Here is a 17,114-nt window from a genome sequence, read left to right as displayed (position 1 = left end):
CCCATTCCCTCTCTTCTCCTTAGGATATTGCTTTAATCAGTTATTCTTTAGCAAACTTATATGGCCATTTTAATGAGTATACATTTTTTCAGTACTGTGAGGAGATGCTTTTATCATCATCACTAATACCCCTTAAAAAATCTTTTAATTACCTTTCCCCTCTTGCTAACTAAGGCCTTCTTCTCCCTCATGCCTACTTCTCTGAAAGTGAAAGTGAAGTTGCTCAGTCATGTCCGACTCTTTGTGACCCCATCGTGTCTGACTCTTTGCGACCCCACGGATGGTAGCCTACCAGGCTCCGCGGTCCTTGGGATTTTCCAGGCAAGAATACTGGAGTGGGCTGCCATTTCCTTCTCCAGGGGATCTTCCCAACCCAGGGATCGAACCCGGGTCTCCTGCATTGCAGACAGATGCTTTACCGTCTGAGCCAGTCTAAAGGGTGTCTTATTCTTCTTTCTCTACTTCTTCACTTCCTGTTCACTTCTTAACCTTCTGTTGGCCTCTGTCCCCCACTGTATAAGTTGGTCTAGTTACTGTTACCATTGACATTAGTTGCCGCATCCGGAAGGATACTTTAAGTCTTCATTTTCCTGACTCACTCTGCAGTATTTGACATTATTGATCATTTCTCTTTGAAACTCTTCTGTGGCTTCATTTTCTTTTTGTTTTCCTTTTCTTGCCTTTTTTTTTTTAGCCTCTTATAATATCGTCTTTGCTCTTTTGTCTGCCTCCTCCCTAAAATATCACCAAACCCCAGGATTCTTTGACTTCTCCTCTCCATGTTTTCTCAGATAGTCTCATCTACTCTCTTAGTTTATTACCTGAATATTGGTGACTCCCCAGCCTCTCAGGCTGACACTTCTCTGCTGAGTTCTGTTCTGATATGCCCAGCTTGACACTGGCATTTCCATTTGGATGAAGGCTGTGTGTTCACATATGCCTAGTGCTGAACTTTCAGCTTCTGTCTCACATTCGTTTCTCCTTCTATATGCTCAACTTTGGTTGGAAGCTTCAGCATCGACCCAAGCCAGCATTCTGGAGTCTTTATACGTCTCATTCTCTGCCTGTCACATACCACTTGCCGAGTTCTATCAGTTCTTAAACTTACATATTCTGTTCTGTCCTGTCCCACTGTTTCTTAGGCTCTAATCATCTCTCATATGTTCCTACAGTAGGTCTCCTTGCTTCTGGCCCTATTCTTATCACATTCACCCTTTAGTCCTGAGTAATATTTCTCCCTAGTGAAGTATACAGAGCTTATCATAATTAGTTCCTGCCTAATTCTTTGGCCTCATCTCCAACTGTTAATTCCCCTTGCGTGTTGTAATTCAGTCACACTGAGTCACTTCTGCTCCTTTAAACATAGCGTGTTGCCTGTGCTTCTTTGTCACTGCCTAGAATATCCCTCCTTTCTTCTCTGCCTGGCATATTTTATAACTTTTTTGGACTTATTTGTTCCCTTGACTATTTTGGTACTATATACCTATTTCTATTATTGTATCATTGAACAACATATTAAAGCAATTATTGGTTTACTTTATTGCTTTTCCTGTAAAGCTGTGTGTTCCTGAAAGTAAGGGATCATGTTTTATTCATATTTGTATATTTAGAACTATGCTCAATAATTGTTTGTTAAATTGAATACTTGGTTTTTGTTTTCAATTTTTTTTTTGAAAAGAAAACCAAAGTTTGAAAGTGTGTGTGTTTTTGTAGATTCTTGCATGTGAATTCATGGTTGGTAGGGATGTTTTTGATTGTATGTCTGTTTTTTTCTACATAATAGATAGTAAAGCAAATTCATTCCGGCCTTATATCCTTTTTAATAATGAGTTTCAATAGCAAATCACTTTCCTTTTTGTTTTATATTCATTTGTTTATCTCCCATTTATTTCACCAGGCACTGAAGTAGTTCAAACTCAGTTCCGGGACTTAGTTTCTTTTTATATAAACATTGCCTAATCTTAGAGGAGGGAAAAAACAAAACATAAAATTAGAAAGAATCTCTTCAATAAAAATACTTATGAAACCTGTGTTGACAATTCTTAGGTTGAGATTTTCTGTGTATATTTTTGCTCTGCTTAAATGGATCTCATAATACCATTTATGTGTCAGTAACATATATGAATGCTAATCTTTTGTGTACATTGTGGGACATAAGAAAAATGGAAGTATATTCAAATAAACATTTGTGCAGTGTTAATCATTTCAGTTCAAAACCATATCTTTAAAAATGATAGCACAACTTTATGTTTTCAGATTGAACTTAGAGAACGAGAGATAGAACGACTGTCGATTGCGTTGGATGGGGGTCGCTCCTCTGATATCCTTTCTCTGGAGACTAGAAATAAAGCCAATGAAAAGCTTATTGCTCATTTTAATATTCAGGTCACGACTTTTATGATTATTTCACTGAGCGTATAAAGTTGTAAGTGTTTTTAACAGTCTTTGGGTTTGTAAAGGTGGAAGCGTTTTTTATTTGGGTATTATCTACAGCAGAAAAAATTACATAGAGTCAGAGTATCCAAAATTGGGTACAGCTGTTGAAAAATCCTGTTTTTATATTTAATGAGGTGTAGGAATTGATAATACCACAGTATTAGGTGTTTAAAAGAAGAGAATAAACTACAGGTAAAAAGTAATCCTCAATTTGCTTTAAAAATTGTATATGTACTTTCAGAGAGAGAAAACACTAGAACTACGCCAAAATACACTAATAAAGGTTTATCTTTGTGTGGTGAGATAGTCTTCTTTATGATTTTCTCCATTTTCAAAATTTTTATTTCTTTTATAATATTACAAATATTATTTTTAAAAATAAATATAAAAAGTAAACATAGTTTTTATTTAACTATGTAGTAGTTTGCCTTGCCATGCGTTTGACCTAAGAGTGAAAGAACAAGAGATTTCTTGAAACATGACAAATGGCCTTTAGAAATTTTTTTTAACTGAAGCACAGCTGAGTCACTGTGTGTTACTCTCTGGCGTGCAGCAAGTGACTCAGTTATCCGTATTGTATCAGTGTTGTTTTTCATATTCTTTTCCGTTGTGGCTCTTCGTTTTTAACTGCACTGGGTCTCCTGTGCTGCACGTGGGCTTTGGTTCCCACGGCCGGGGCGACTGTAGGCAGCGCACAGGCGTCTTGCGGAGGCGGCTTCTCTTCTTGCCAAGCTTGAGCTCCAGGGCCCAGTCTTTAGCAGTTGCAGCGGGCGGGCTCGGGAGTTGCATTTTTCAGGCTTAGTTGCCCCGTGGCCTGCGGGATCCTAGTTTCTGGATGAGGGTTGCGCTAGTGTCCCCTGCTTTGGCAGCTGGGATTCCTAACTACTGGACCACTAGGGAAGTCCTTCCATTATGTTTTATTACATGTTATTGAATATAGTTCCCTGTGCTATATGGTAGGACCTTGTGTATTTTATATACAACAGTTTGTATCTGCTGATCCCAGACTCCTAATTTATCCCTCCCCAATCCCCTCTCCCCTTTGGTACCCATAAATTTGTTTTCTGTGTCTTCGAGTCTGTTTCTGCTTTGTAAGTAAGTTCATTTGTATTTTTTTATTCCACACATAAGGGATATCACCTGGTATTTGTCTTCTTTCTGACTTCATTTAGTGTGATAATCTCTAGGTTTGCCCATGTGTCTGTAAATGGCTTTATTCCCTTCTTTTTATGGCTGAATAATACTCTTGTGCGCACACACACACACACACACACACACACACACACTACATCATCTTTATCCATTCATCTGTCAAGGACATTAGGTTGTTTCCATAGGATCTTTAGAAATATAGATATCACTGCTGCCTGGACTGCAGCCAGAGTAGATTAAGTCCCAAATATTAGCATAGCTCTTGAGCAGTGCTGTTCAGTAGAAATAGGGTATGAGCCACATATGTCATTTAAAATTTCCTAGTAGTCTGATTAAAAAAAGTAAAAACAAGTGAAATTAATTTTAATAGTGTATCTACTTACATATATCCAAAATGTTATCATTTCAACATGTAGTTGGTGTTGTCAGATATCTTTGGCATATTGTACTATTTTTTTGTACTGAGTCTTTGGACTCCTCTTTGTATTTATAGCACACCTCTGGACTAGCCACATTTTAAGTGCTCAGCAGCCATATGCAGATGCTAGTGGCTACTGTATGGGACCGCACTCCAGACTAATATCATCATAGTGGTAATCTTGTCATATATTTAGAACTCTATATTGGGAAAAGGCTCACACAAATTTCTTACTTATCCTTTCCTTCCATGCTTGAAAACTGAAGACATATATATATTTTTACAAAACCACTCATCAGCAGTTTTACAAATCAAAACTATAAATTTGAAAATGTAGAATAGCTGGAGTTTTAAGTTTCAGTATTTTAAAAAACACAGTGTTTTGAAGTATTTTGAAAGTTCAGTATTTGATAATTTTCCGATTTATTGATTTATGAATTAGAAATTCCATTTAGGTTGACTTTCTTCAGCAAGCTAATAAAGACCTGGAAAAGCATATACAAGAGCTTATGGAAACCAAGGAAACAGTAACATCTGAAGTTGTTAATTTAAGTAACAAAAATGAAAAACTCTGCCAGGAATTAACTGAAATAGACCAGCTAGCACAGCAGTTGGAAAGACATAAAGAAGAAGTGCTCAAGACTGCCGACAAAGAACTTGAGGAAGCAAAGGTACGTCTCAGCTGTGGGGGCGCTCGTTAATTCTCCTGGAGTGGAGTGAGCTTGAGTTCTTTTGTTTTTTTTTTTTTTTTTTTAAATATTATTTTATTAGTTGGAGGCCAATCACTTTACAACATTTCAGTGGGTTTTGTCATACATTGACATGAATCAGCCATATAGTTACACGTATTCCCCATCCCGATTCCCCCTCCCACCTCCCTCCCCACCCGACTCCTCAGGGTCCTCCCAGTGCACCAGGCCCGAGCACCTGACTCATGTATCCCACCTGGGCTGGTGGTCCGTTTCACCATAGATAGTATACATGCTGTTCTTTCAAGACATCCCACCCTCACGTTCTCCCCCAGAGTTCAAAAGTCTGTTCTGTACTTCTGTGTCTCTTTTTCTGTTTTGCATATAGGGTTATCGCCACCATCTATCTAAATTCCGTATATATGTGTTAGTATACTGTAATGTTCTTTATCTTTCTGGCTTACTTCACTCTGTATAATGGGCTCCAGTTTCATCCATCTCATTAGAACTGATTCAAATGAATTCTTTTTAATGGCTGAGTAATATTCCATGGTGTATATGTACCACAGCTTCCTTATCCATTCATCTGTTGATGGGCATCTGGGTTGCTTCCATGTCCTGGCTATTATAAACAGTGCTGCGATGAACATTGGGGTGCACGTGTCTCTTTCAGATCTGGATTCCTCAGTGTGTATGCCTAGAAGTGGTATTGCTGGGTCATATGGCAGTTCTATTTCCAGTTTTTTAAGAAATCTCCACACTGTTTTCCATAGTGGCTGTACTAGTTTGCATTCCCACCAACAGTGTAAGAGGGTTCCCTTTTCTCCACACCCTCTCCAGCATTTATTGCTTGTAGACTTTTGGATAGCAGCCATCCTGACTGGCGTGTAATGGTACCTCATTGTGGTTTTGATTTGCATTTCTCTGATAATGAGCGATGTGGAGCATCTTTTCATGTGTTTGTTAGCCATCTGAATGTCTTCTTTGGAGAAATGTCTGTTTAGTTCTTTGGCCCATTTTTTGATTGGGTCTTTTATTTTTCTGGAATTGAGCTTCAGGAGTTGCTTGTATATTTTTGAGATTAATCCTTTGTCTGTTTCCTCATTTGTTATTATTTTCTCCCAATCTGAGGGCTTGAGTTCTTTTGATATCCCATCCAGGTCTTTTGGTTTGTTTTGTAATTCAAGCTTTTTTAAAGTGTTATTTACATGCTCTAAATGTTGGCACTTTCTCCAGTTGTTCACGCGTCTTTCTGAAGCACATCTATTCTTATGGCAATTCTCCAGATTCCTTCCTCTTTTCACTCAAGATTTTCATCTGTCCTTTCTCTGCATTATGAGCAGGCTTCTGAAGTTTGTCCTCTAGGTCATTATGTGCTCATGAACCCTTTAAAGGTATTTTTTGAAACTGTATATGTCCTTGTACATTTTTAAGTTGGTAGCTAACATTTTTTATCTTTAAATAGATGCAAAGGATGTAATTTCTAATCAGTTGTAAACATTGATCTCTTAAAGTTGTCATATTGTTCTTATAAATATAGCCAGTAGAATCCAAATGACCCTTCTTGAAATCCCCACAAAATTGTATCTTATTGTAACATATTTTATGCTTGAATATCTTTTTATGATAACTATCAAATGTCTGTGCAATTAAAAACACACATGAATTGAAATTTTTTTAATTTAAAAATGTCCTGTGACTGTAAGGTTCAGAATGTTAGCATTTTCCTGTAAAAAGTGTTATCATTATAATTATTAGTAGTCAATGGATCAAAGTGACAGATGTAGCACAAATGTTGGTACTTATCAGCTAAAAAAGTAAAATTGTACTGAAAAGACATCTTTTAGTAAGATATAATGGGAGAAAATAGCATCTTAATAAAAGGCTTTGACCAGCCCCAACATTTCAGGTGTTGTCTGGTACTTCAGAAGTTTTTTATATGTAGAGATATTATAGTATGAAATTAGAAGCTTGCTTTTCTTTTGAAAAGTGGGCAAAAGGCAATTGTGGGAGGGTAGATGGGAAAGAAGAATTCACATGATACCTAGACCACAGGTTTTCAGGTAGATAATTTTTAAGAAGGATATTTGCAAATTAGGAATCCAGATATTGATTTTGTAAAACTGTATGTATATGATAGTTTTGCATAATACTTGGATAATCTTTATATTATCCCAAGTATGAGTATAACCTATTGATAGTTTTAAGGTCACTACTTCACATCAAACTAAAATGAATTAATCTTATACAGTGTCATCTCCATTAATTAGTAGAATAGAAAGAAACTGCGTCAATAAAGGCCATATGTGAAAAGCCCACAGCTAACATCATACCCAGTGGTGAAATACTGAAACCTTTCCCTCTAAGATGAGAAACAAGACTAGGATGTCCATTCTCTCTACTTCTGTTCAACATAGTACTGGAAGTCTTGACCAGAGGAATTAGGCAAGAAAAAGAAGTAAAAGGCATTCAAATTGGAAATAAAGAAGTAAAATTTTGTTTCCAGATGAGATGATATTATGTACAGAAAACCCTAAAGATGCCAATAAAAAAAAAAGAACTAATAAATTCAGCAAACTTGCAGGATACAAAATCATTGCATAGGAATCTGGATGCATTTCTATATTAAAATCCAAAAAGAAAATTAAGAAAATAATCCTGTTTATAGTAGCGTCAAAAAGAATGAAGATCTTAGGGATAAACTTAACCAAGGAGGCAAAAGACTTATATACTGAAAACTATAGAACACTGCTGAAAGAATTTAGAGACAGAAATAAATGGAAAGATATCCTATGTTCATGGATTGGAAGACTTTATTGTTTGAATGTCCCCACTACCCAAAATAATCTGCAGATTCAGTGTGATCCCTCTCCAAATCCCAGGGATAGTTTTTTTTACAAAAATAGGAAAAAATCCAAAAATTCATATGGATCTCAAGGGACCCAGAATAGCCAAAACAACCTTGAAAATGAAGAAAACATAATTAGTGCAATTTTAAAAAATTGTTTATTTTACCAGTCTTAGTTGGCACGTGGGATCAAGTTCCCTGACCAGGGATCAAACCTGGGCCCCCTGTGTTGGGAGCATGGAGTCTTAGCCATTGAACCACCAGGGAAGTCTCGATTAGTACAGTTTTAATTTTGCTTTTGTGACTTTGGTTTCTTTGCAGTATTTCTGTTATCTCATTGCTCTCCTTTTCTACTTTCTTTGCATATTCTCTCATGTGTGCACAACATACTGAACAGTTTCACATGTCACATGGGCAGTAGTTGAGAATGACAACTTGGCTGAGTAAAAGATTCCTGTTAGGTCATAATATTTTAACCTTGGCATTCAGCACTCTTAGTTGCCATTTAGAGGATCCAGGTTGATCGTCTCCTGGATGAGGGCATGGCAGCCCTCTTCAGTATTCTTGCCTGGAGAATTCAATGGACAGAGGAGCATGGTGGGCTGCAGTCCTCGGGGTAGCCAAGAGTTGGACACAGCTGAGCACTGAGCACAAGCCCAGGTTGATAGTAGTGGGTGGTGGAAAAGCAAATAGGGTAGGAAAGTCAGGAAATGACAGGGCCGTAAGAGGAATTCTAAACATCAAGGCTTGAGGAAAGTCCTACAAGTACACAGACAGAAGATTTTCAAGTGGCTCTCTTGTTGCACGTGTTACAAATAGGTCCCTATAAGCATTCAGGATACCAGAAATTAAAGAGAAAGCTAAACTTTGCGTCCTCTTCATGGAAACTGAGGCCTAGAGCTGGCTGAAGCTTTGGCTCTCACTGATGGCAGGGAACATGAATTACTCAAAAATGACTTGGCCTCATCTTCACTGTCACCTAGCATTAAGTATTCTTGACTTTTAGGTATGTACCTAATAAGCTTTTCATTCCTAGAAAGAGATTAAAAAAAACCTTTCTGAAATGTGGAATCTTGAAGAAACAATGGGAAAACTTCAACTGGTGAGTAGGTTTTGTATTGAATTGCTAGAATTTTCATTAAAAATTTTATGTTTTATTTTACATTTTTTTGCTAAATATAATTTACCTATCATATTTACTGTTTTAAGTGTACAGCGGTTTTGGTATAGATACAAAGTAGTACAGCCATCACTACTAATTCCAGGACATTTTAATCACTCCAGAAAGAAACCTCGTACCCATTAGCAGTCAATCCTCGTTTTCCTCTGCTCAACCTCTGACAGTTGCTAATCTGCTTTCTGTCTCTGTAATCTATAATTTGCCTATTCTAGATATTCTATGTAAATGAAATTATACAATATGTAAACCTTTTATGTGTGATTTACACTTAACCCATTGTTTTCAATGTTCATGCATATCATAGCATGTATCATTACTTCTTTTTTATGGCCAGTAATATCCCATTGTATTATATATTTGGTTTTTTATATTATTTTTATTTATTTTTATATTATTATTTTATATTTATATTATTTATATTTCTAGAAATTAAAAAAAGTTTATTGGAATAGAGTTGATTTACAATGTTGTGTTAGTTTTAGATACACAGCAAAGTGAGTCAGTTATAATATACATATATTCACTCTTTTTTACAGATTCTTTTATGTATAGAGGCCATTACAAGAGTATTCAGTAGAGTTCCTTGAGCTATACAGGGGGTCCTTGTTAATTTCCTATTTTACATATAGCAGTGTGTATATACAGGGGGTCCTTGTTAACTTCCTGTTTTACATACAGCAGTGTGTACATACAGGGGTCCTCACTAACTTCCTGGTTTACATACAGCAGTGTGTACATACAGGGGTCCTCATTAACTTCCTGGTTTACATACAGCAGTGTGCACATACAGGGGGTCCTCATTAACTTCCTGGTTTATATACAGCAGTGTGCACATACAGGGGGTCCTCATTAACTTCCTGGTTTACATACAGCAGTGTGCACATACAGGGGTCCTCATTAACTTCCTGGTTTACATACAGCAGTGTGCACATACAGGGGGTCCTCATTAACTTCCTGGTTTATATACAGCAGTGTGCACATACAGGGGGTCCTCATTAACTCCCTGGTTTACATACAGCAGTGTGCACATACAGGGGGTCCTCACTAACTTCCTGGTTTACATACAGCAGTGTGCACATACAGGGGTCCTCACTAACTTCCTGGTTTACATACAGCAGTGTGTACATACAGGGGGTCCTCATTAACTTCCTGGTTTATATACAGCAGTGTGCACATACAGGGGGTCCTCACTCACTTCCTGGTTTATATACAGCAGTGTGCACATACAGGGGGTCCTCATTAACTTCCTGGTTTACATACAGCAGTGTGCACATACAGGGGTCCTCATTAACTTCCTGGTTTACATACAGCAGTGTGCACATACAGGGGTCCTCATTAACTTCCTGGTTTACATACAGCAGTGTGCACATACAGGGGTCCTCACTAACTTCCTGGTTTACATACAGCAGTGTGTACATACAGGGGGTCCTCATTAACTTCCTGGTTTATATACAGCAGTGTGCACATACAGGGGGTCCTCACTCACTTCCTGGTTTATATACAGCAGTGTGCACATACAGGGGGTCCTCATTAACTTCCTGGTTTACATACAGCAGTGTGCACATACAGGGGTCCTCATTAACTTCCTGGTTTACATACAGCAGTGTGCACATACAGGGGTCCTCATTAACTTCCTGGTTTACATACAGCAGTGTGCACATACAGGGGGTCCTCATTAACTTCCTGGTTTATATACAGCAGTGTGCACATACAGGGGGTCCTCATTAACTCCCTGGTTTACATACAGCAGTGTGCACATACAGGGGTCCTCACTAACTTCCTGGTTTACATACAGCAGTGTGTACATACAGGGGGTCCTCACTCACTTCCTGGTTTACGTACAGCAGTGTGTATATACAGGGGTCCTCACTAGCTTCCTGGTTTATATACAGCAGTGTGCACATACAGGGGGTCCTCATTAACTTCCTGGTTTATATACAGCAGTGTGTACATACAGGGGTCCTCACTAACTTCCTGGTTTACATACAGCAGTGTGTACATACAGGGGGTCCTCATTAACTTCCTGGTTTACATACAGCAGTGTGCACATACAGGGGGTCCTCACTAACTTCCTGGTTTACATACAGCAGTGTGCACATACAGGGGTCCTCACTAACTTCCTGGTTTACATACAGCAGTGTGTACATACAGGGGGTCCTCATTAACTTCCTGGTTTATATACAGCAGTGTGCACATACAGGGGGTCCTCACTCACTTCCTGGTTTATATACAGCAGTGTGCACATACAGGGGGTCCTCATTAACTTCCTGGTTTACATACAGCAGTGTGCACATACAGGGGGTCCTCACTAACTTCCTGGTTTACATACAGCAGTGTGCACATACAGGGGTCCTCACTAACTTCCTGGTTTACATACAGCAGTGTGTACATACAGGGGTTCCTCACTCACTTCCTGGTTTACGTACAGCAGTGTGTATATACAGGGGTCCTCACTAGCTTCCTGGTTTACACACATCAGTGTGCATGTGTCGTGCCCAGTCCCACTTTACGCCCTCTCCCTGCTTACCTCCGGCTCACCGTGGGTTTGTTTGCTGCATCTGTAACTGTACATCTGTTTTGTAGATAAATTCATTTGTACCCATTTTTTAGATTCCATATATAAGTGATACCATATGATACTTGTCTTTCTCTGACTTATTTCAGTCAGAATGTATATTTGTATACTTCTTTAATCTCATATATAATAGGTAGCAAGTTACACTCAAATTTGGAAAGCCTGTTAGGAATTTTATATTACTTAAATGACTTCATGACTCGTCATTTTACTAATATTAAATGTAAAAACTGATAATTACTTGATAAAATTGTTGACCTTTATTAAAAAGAACTCAGTTTTCTTTTAATTATTTTGCTTGGAAGTACAAACCATCTTACTAGTCATATTGTTCATTCTGGTGGTCTTCAAATGAGACAACTAGTAATCATCCCAGCATAAACCTGGATGTAACCTAACTTAGATATAATCTTATAGCCTAGAACCGGCAGAAAGAATGTCTTGTGTACAAGTAGAAATTCCTAGGTGGTCACCTGATAGATAATTGAGACTTTTTTAATAGCCTGCTAAATTGGATGAGTCTCCATTAATGTTGGAAACAAAGACTAATACTACCTTCCAAGTTCTCTCATTACTACACTCTTTTTACAGTCTAGTAGTAATACTCTGTGGCAGTCATGAGGCAAATTAAAAAGTGAAGCCTTTTGTGATACACTGGCTCATAGTAGGTGTTCAGATACTTAACTGGTTTTTCACTATCTTATGTTCATTATGAACAGTGTATCACAATGCCTTTCTGTTTTATCCAACTACTTTATCAGGTAGTCAGTTCAGCTGAACACTGAATAATTAGCTAAGCCTGCTAGTTGTTGTCCACTTTTGAGTTTCATAGATACGTAAAAGTGTCCCATGAAGTCAGGAAATGTAAAGTAGATGTTTTGATGATGTTTTCACTATAGTGTAAGCTCCATGAGGACAGGGAATTTTGCTGTTTGTTCACTGCTGTTTGTAATGCACACTGTTTGCAGTTGTATGTGATTTATAATATTGTCTCAGAACTGTGACCAAGTTTCAATATTGTTGCCTGACAGCAAGATGTAGCTACTTTCTGACCTTTCTTATTTTTTCCATTGGTATTACATTTTATGTATTTTTAAGATAAAGGCTAACAGTATTATTAGCTAACATTTATTAAGTACTTGCCGTGTGTTAGACACTGTACAGAGTGTTTCACACTCATAGAATCACCCATAGGTGGACCTGTAGATGAGTCATTCATAGATGACTCCGCGGTGTCCAGGTGCTGGTCTTACCCCCATTGTGTAGGTGAAACAGAATAACCCCGTACTTATGTATACCCGTGGTGGTCTCAGAGCACCGTCTTCACTTACATATACCCGTGGTGGTCTCAGAGCACCATCTGCACTTAACGTATACCTGTGGTGGTCTCAGAGCACCGTCTGCGCTTACGTATGCCCGTGGTGGTCTCGGAGCACCGTCTTCACTTACGTATACCCGTGGTGGTCTCAGAGCACCATCTGCACTTAACGTATACCTGTGGTGGTCTCAGAGCACCGTCTGCGCTTACGTATGCCCGTGGTGGTCTCAGAGCACCGTCTTCACTTACATATACCCGTGGTGGTCTCAGAGCACCATCTGCACTTAACGTATACCTGTGGTGGTCTCAGAGCACCGTCTGCGCTTACGTATGCCCGTGGTGGTCTCGGAGCACCGTCTTCACTTACGTATACCCGTGGTGGTCTCAGAGCACCATCTGCACTTAACGTATACCTGTGGTGGTCTCAGAGCACCGTCTGCGCTTACGTATGCCCGTGGTGGTCTCAGAGCACCGTCTTCACTTACATATACCCGTGGTGGTCTCAGAGCACCATCTGCACTTAACGTATACCTGTGGTGGTCTCAGAGCACCGTCTGCGCTTACGTATGCCCGTGGTGGTCTCGGAGCACCGTCTGCGCTTACGTATACCCGTGGTGGTCTTAGAGCACTGTCTATTTTCACTTTTCTTTAAACACAAAAACGCCTTAAAATTTTTTATTGAGCAAGTCATATTCACTTTTTTGAAAGACAATATGCTAAACAAATTAAAAGAAAATAAAATCCAATAATTCTACTACTTTAGAAGGGAGCACTGTTGAGTTTGGGTTTTATGATGCTTTTAGCCTCAATTGAGAATTAACTTTAATTGAAATGGTATATATTTGACTGACTAAAAGTGTGTGTATGTGAATTACTCTTAAATAAGTGTGCTTTCATGTTTTGTACAGTTTCTAGAAATCTTAATTTTTTTTAAAAATTTTTTAATTTTTTTAATTTTTCAGTGAGTTTTGTCATACATTGATATGAATCAGCCATAGAGTTACACATATTAGAAATCTTAATTTTAGTGTTAAAATTTTCAGGAATTAAGCTTATGTCATAAAGAACAGGAGAGGCTGAATGATGAACTCCTTAAAAAATCAGACCTGGAAACTGTTGTTCATCAGCTTGAACAAGAAAAGCAAAGACTTAACAAAAAAATTGAAAGTTTTGCAGTTACAGGTAAAATATAAAATGTTAATAACTTAAAAAGTGTGATTTCCTCTTAATGTTTTATTTTTAGTAGTAGATGGTGTTTCTTTTTCATTCATTCATTCAATAAATATTTGTTGCATGTTTGCGATGTATCAGAAACCAGACTAGGCACTGAGATACAGTAGAAAATCTCTCTCCCTCAAGGACCTTACAGGAACCTTTTATATTCTGACTAGTTGGTACAGGGAACCCCAGCTGAATATTTTCCAATGAAAATTTATCTTTCTTTGAGACACAGGATAATAGAATTAAGACTATGGGGAAGACCATTATGAAATAGTGGGAAGTTGAAGTACAGAATCTTTTTAAGTAAATGCAGTTTTATCACCTTCAGGCACACACACACACACATGCACACACTTAACATACTTGAAATAGGCTAACTTTCTACCAGGTACCTTATCCTAAATGAATTGGTTTAAGGAACTTGTAAGAATTCATTCATTCATTCATTTGACAAATGGTTATGAGCCTGTAGTGCTGGGATGTATAAAGGTAAACAAGATACACAGGCCCACTGCTCTTGTGGAGGCTTTAATATAGTTAGGGAGAAAAACTGGTAGCACATAAGTGAAGGAATTAATCTCAGATGATCAGGGTATTAGATAAAATGGGAGGGTATGCTAGAGATCATCTGATCAAAGGGCTTAGTGCTGGACACCAAGCCTTATGACAATCTGGGGCAATCTTCCAGGCAGGGGGGATGACAAGTGCAGAATCCTGGTGCCATCAAACTCCATGTGTCTGAGGAAGTGAAGGAAAGCCAGTGTGCTATTTTAAGAAGCTGCTGTATCCTAGGCTCTTCAGCATCCGTGGGGCTAATCTATCTGACCCCTTGTCTGCTTAACCAGCTGTTTGACTTGAGCATGTTCTTTAATGTTACTTCAGTTTCCCTGTCTCTGTGGTTAAGATGGCACCTAACCCAAAAGGTTGTCATGAGGATTAAATGAGTTCATATATTATTAAAGTGCTTAGGCCTACATATGAAAGTTAGCAATTTTACTTCCTTTCATGCTATGTCTATCTTGCCATTTCAGCATAATCTCTCAGATACCTGAAACTCCCTTGTTTCTTTGTGTTTTGAATGCATCCTCCTACCCAAAATCCAGCCGTGGATCAGCTAAAACATTCACACGTGAGCAGCTAAGCGCTGCTTGCCTGTGCCCCAGTTGAGTTCAGTTCAGTCACTCAGTCGTAGCCGACTCTTTGCGACCCCATGGACTGCAGCACACCAGGCCTCCCTATCCACTCCAGCTCCCAGAGTTTACTCAGACTCATGTCCATTGAGTCAGTGGTGCCATCCAGCCATCTCATCCTCTGTCGTCCCCTTCTTCTCCCGCCTTCAATCTTTCCCAGCATCAGGGGCTTTTCCAATTAGTCAGCTCTTCACATCAGGTGGCCAAAGTACTGGAGTTTCAGCTTCAGCATCAGTCCTTCCAATGAACACCCAGGACTGATCTCCTTTAGGATGGACTGGTTGGATCTCCTTGCAGTCCAAGGGACTCTCAAGGGTCTTCTCCAACACCACAGCTCAAAAGCATCAATTCTCTGGCACTCAGCTTTCTTTTTAGTCCAACTCTCACACCCATACATAACTACTGGAAAAGCCATAGTTTTGACTAAATGGACCTCTGTTGTCAAAGTAATGTCTCTGCTTTTAATATGCTGTCTAGGTTGGTCATAACTTTTCTTCCTAGGAGCAAGCGTGTGCCCCGGACGGTAGCTATAGCACTGGAAGTTACATGGCCCCGAACCACAGCGCCCCCTTCAGTGAGGTATGGAGATCTTACTCTATATTCCTTACTGCTTGATCTCCCATCCTGCGGGAACATACTCAAGTGTTTTTCATTCTCAGTAAACCCATTCTGAGTAGATGATCTTACCTCCAGTTTTCCTAAAAGAACAGAAGCCATCAGGGAGGCATTCCATGTTTCCTGTCCCCAGATCTTGAACCTGTCCATCCTTATCTTCCCTGTTAGAGTGGAGCCATTTGGCTTTTATGATGGGCCACTGCCTCCATCTGTTCTCTAGGTCCCATTCTCTCTCACTTTAAAATGCTACATATTATCTCTTTTTGATAACATTAGCTTTTGTACTGTTTTTTCCCCATTGGTATTCAAACATGCTTTTCCCTTTTCCCATTCTAAAGCAAAAACTGTGACCCATCCCTATCCAGCTACTCTTTCCTCCTCATTATAGCTTTTACATCTTGAAAAGTCATTCATCCCTGCTTTTCTGCTTGATCACCTTCTATCCTTTAGCACCTCTGCTGCTGCTGCTGCTAAGTTGCTTCAGTAGTGTCTGACTCTGTGTGACCCCATAGACGGCAGCCCACCAGGCTCCTCTGTCCACAGAGTTCTCCAGGCAAGAATACTGGGGTGGTTTGCCATTTCCTTCTTCATTTAGCACCTCAGTCCACTCCAGTTTGCTTCTGTCCTCTACTTCACCAGTACAACTGCTCTCGTTAAGGTCACCAGTCACCTCCATTGTGCCAAATACAGTGGACACTTTTCATTCATCAGTTTGACTTACCATTTAAGGCATTTGCCCATTCCTTCAGCTCTCTTACTTTCTTAACCTCTCTGGTCACTCAGAATAAATTCTGCTGTTCATCCTCTGGATTGTATTGCACACTGTTCTTTTGTGACTCTTGTCCTGCTACAGTTAGAATAATTATTTGACCTTGGACATGTTTTTCATACTGTATTCTTAGCTCATGCTGGACCTACAGTAAATTCTCAATAATTATCTGTCAAATGAATGAAAGAAGATGGTAAGTGACTTGGAATATGTCTTGAAAATCACTTCATGACTTTGAATTGTAAAGAACATCAGTTAAATTAGATTGAACTATACAAAATTGCCAATATTAGGCAACTTTTGGCTTCCCAGGTGGTCCTAGAGGTGAAGTACCTGCCTGCCAGTGCAGGAGACATGAATGATGGGGGTTCCATCCCTGGGTTGGTAAGATCCCCTGGAGGAGGGCATGGCTACCCACTCCAGGATTCTTGCCGTGGACAGAGGAGCCTGGTGGGCTACATACAGTCCATGGGGTCGCCTAGAGTCAGACACAACTGAAGTGACTTAGCATGCATGCATGCACAGGCTACTTTTGACTCCTGAAAATGTCATTTCTATGGTAAAAGTTAATAATTGTGCTTGTGTGAGGAAAGACTAGTTATTCTGTGTATACTATGTTAAATTTAAGCTTCATGTTAAAGTCACGCATATTATAACCAGTTTGACAGGTAGATTTTCTTTTAGTGCATTTTCAGGTCATCAG

General features: G+C 39.1%; 1 pseudogene; it reads left to right on the top strand.

Annotated features, from left to right (window-relative positions):
* LOC136152770 (centrosomal protein of 135 kDa-like) overlaps positions 1-17,114 on the top strand; it is a 38,708-nt pseudogene that overhangs the window by 12,047 nt on the left and 9,547 nt on the right.

Source organism: Muntiacus reevesi, chromosome 22, assembly GCF_963930625.1.
Source record: "Muntiacus reevesi chromosome 22, mMunRee1.1, whole genome shotgun sequence".
Taxonomy (NCBI): Eukaryota; Metazoa; Chordata; class Mammalia; order Artiodactyla; family Cervidae; genus Muntiacus; species Muntiacus reevesi.
The sequence above is the reverse complement of the archived record's forward strand: the minus strand, read 5'-3'. Positions and strand labels throughout refer to the sequence as shown.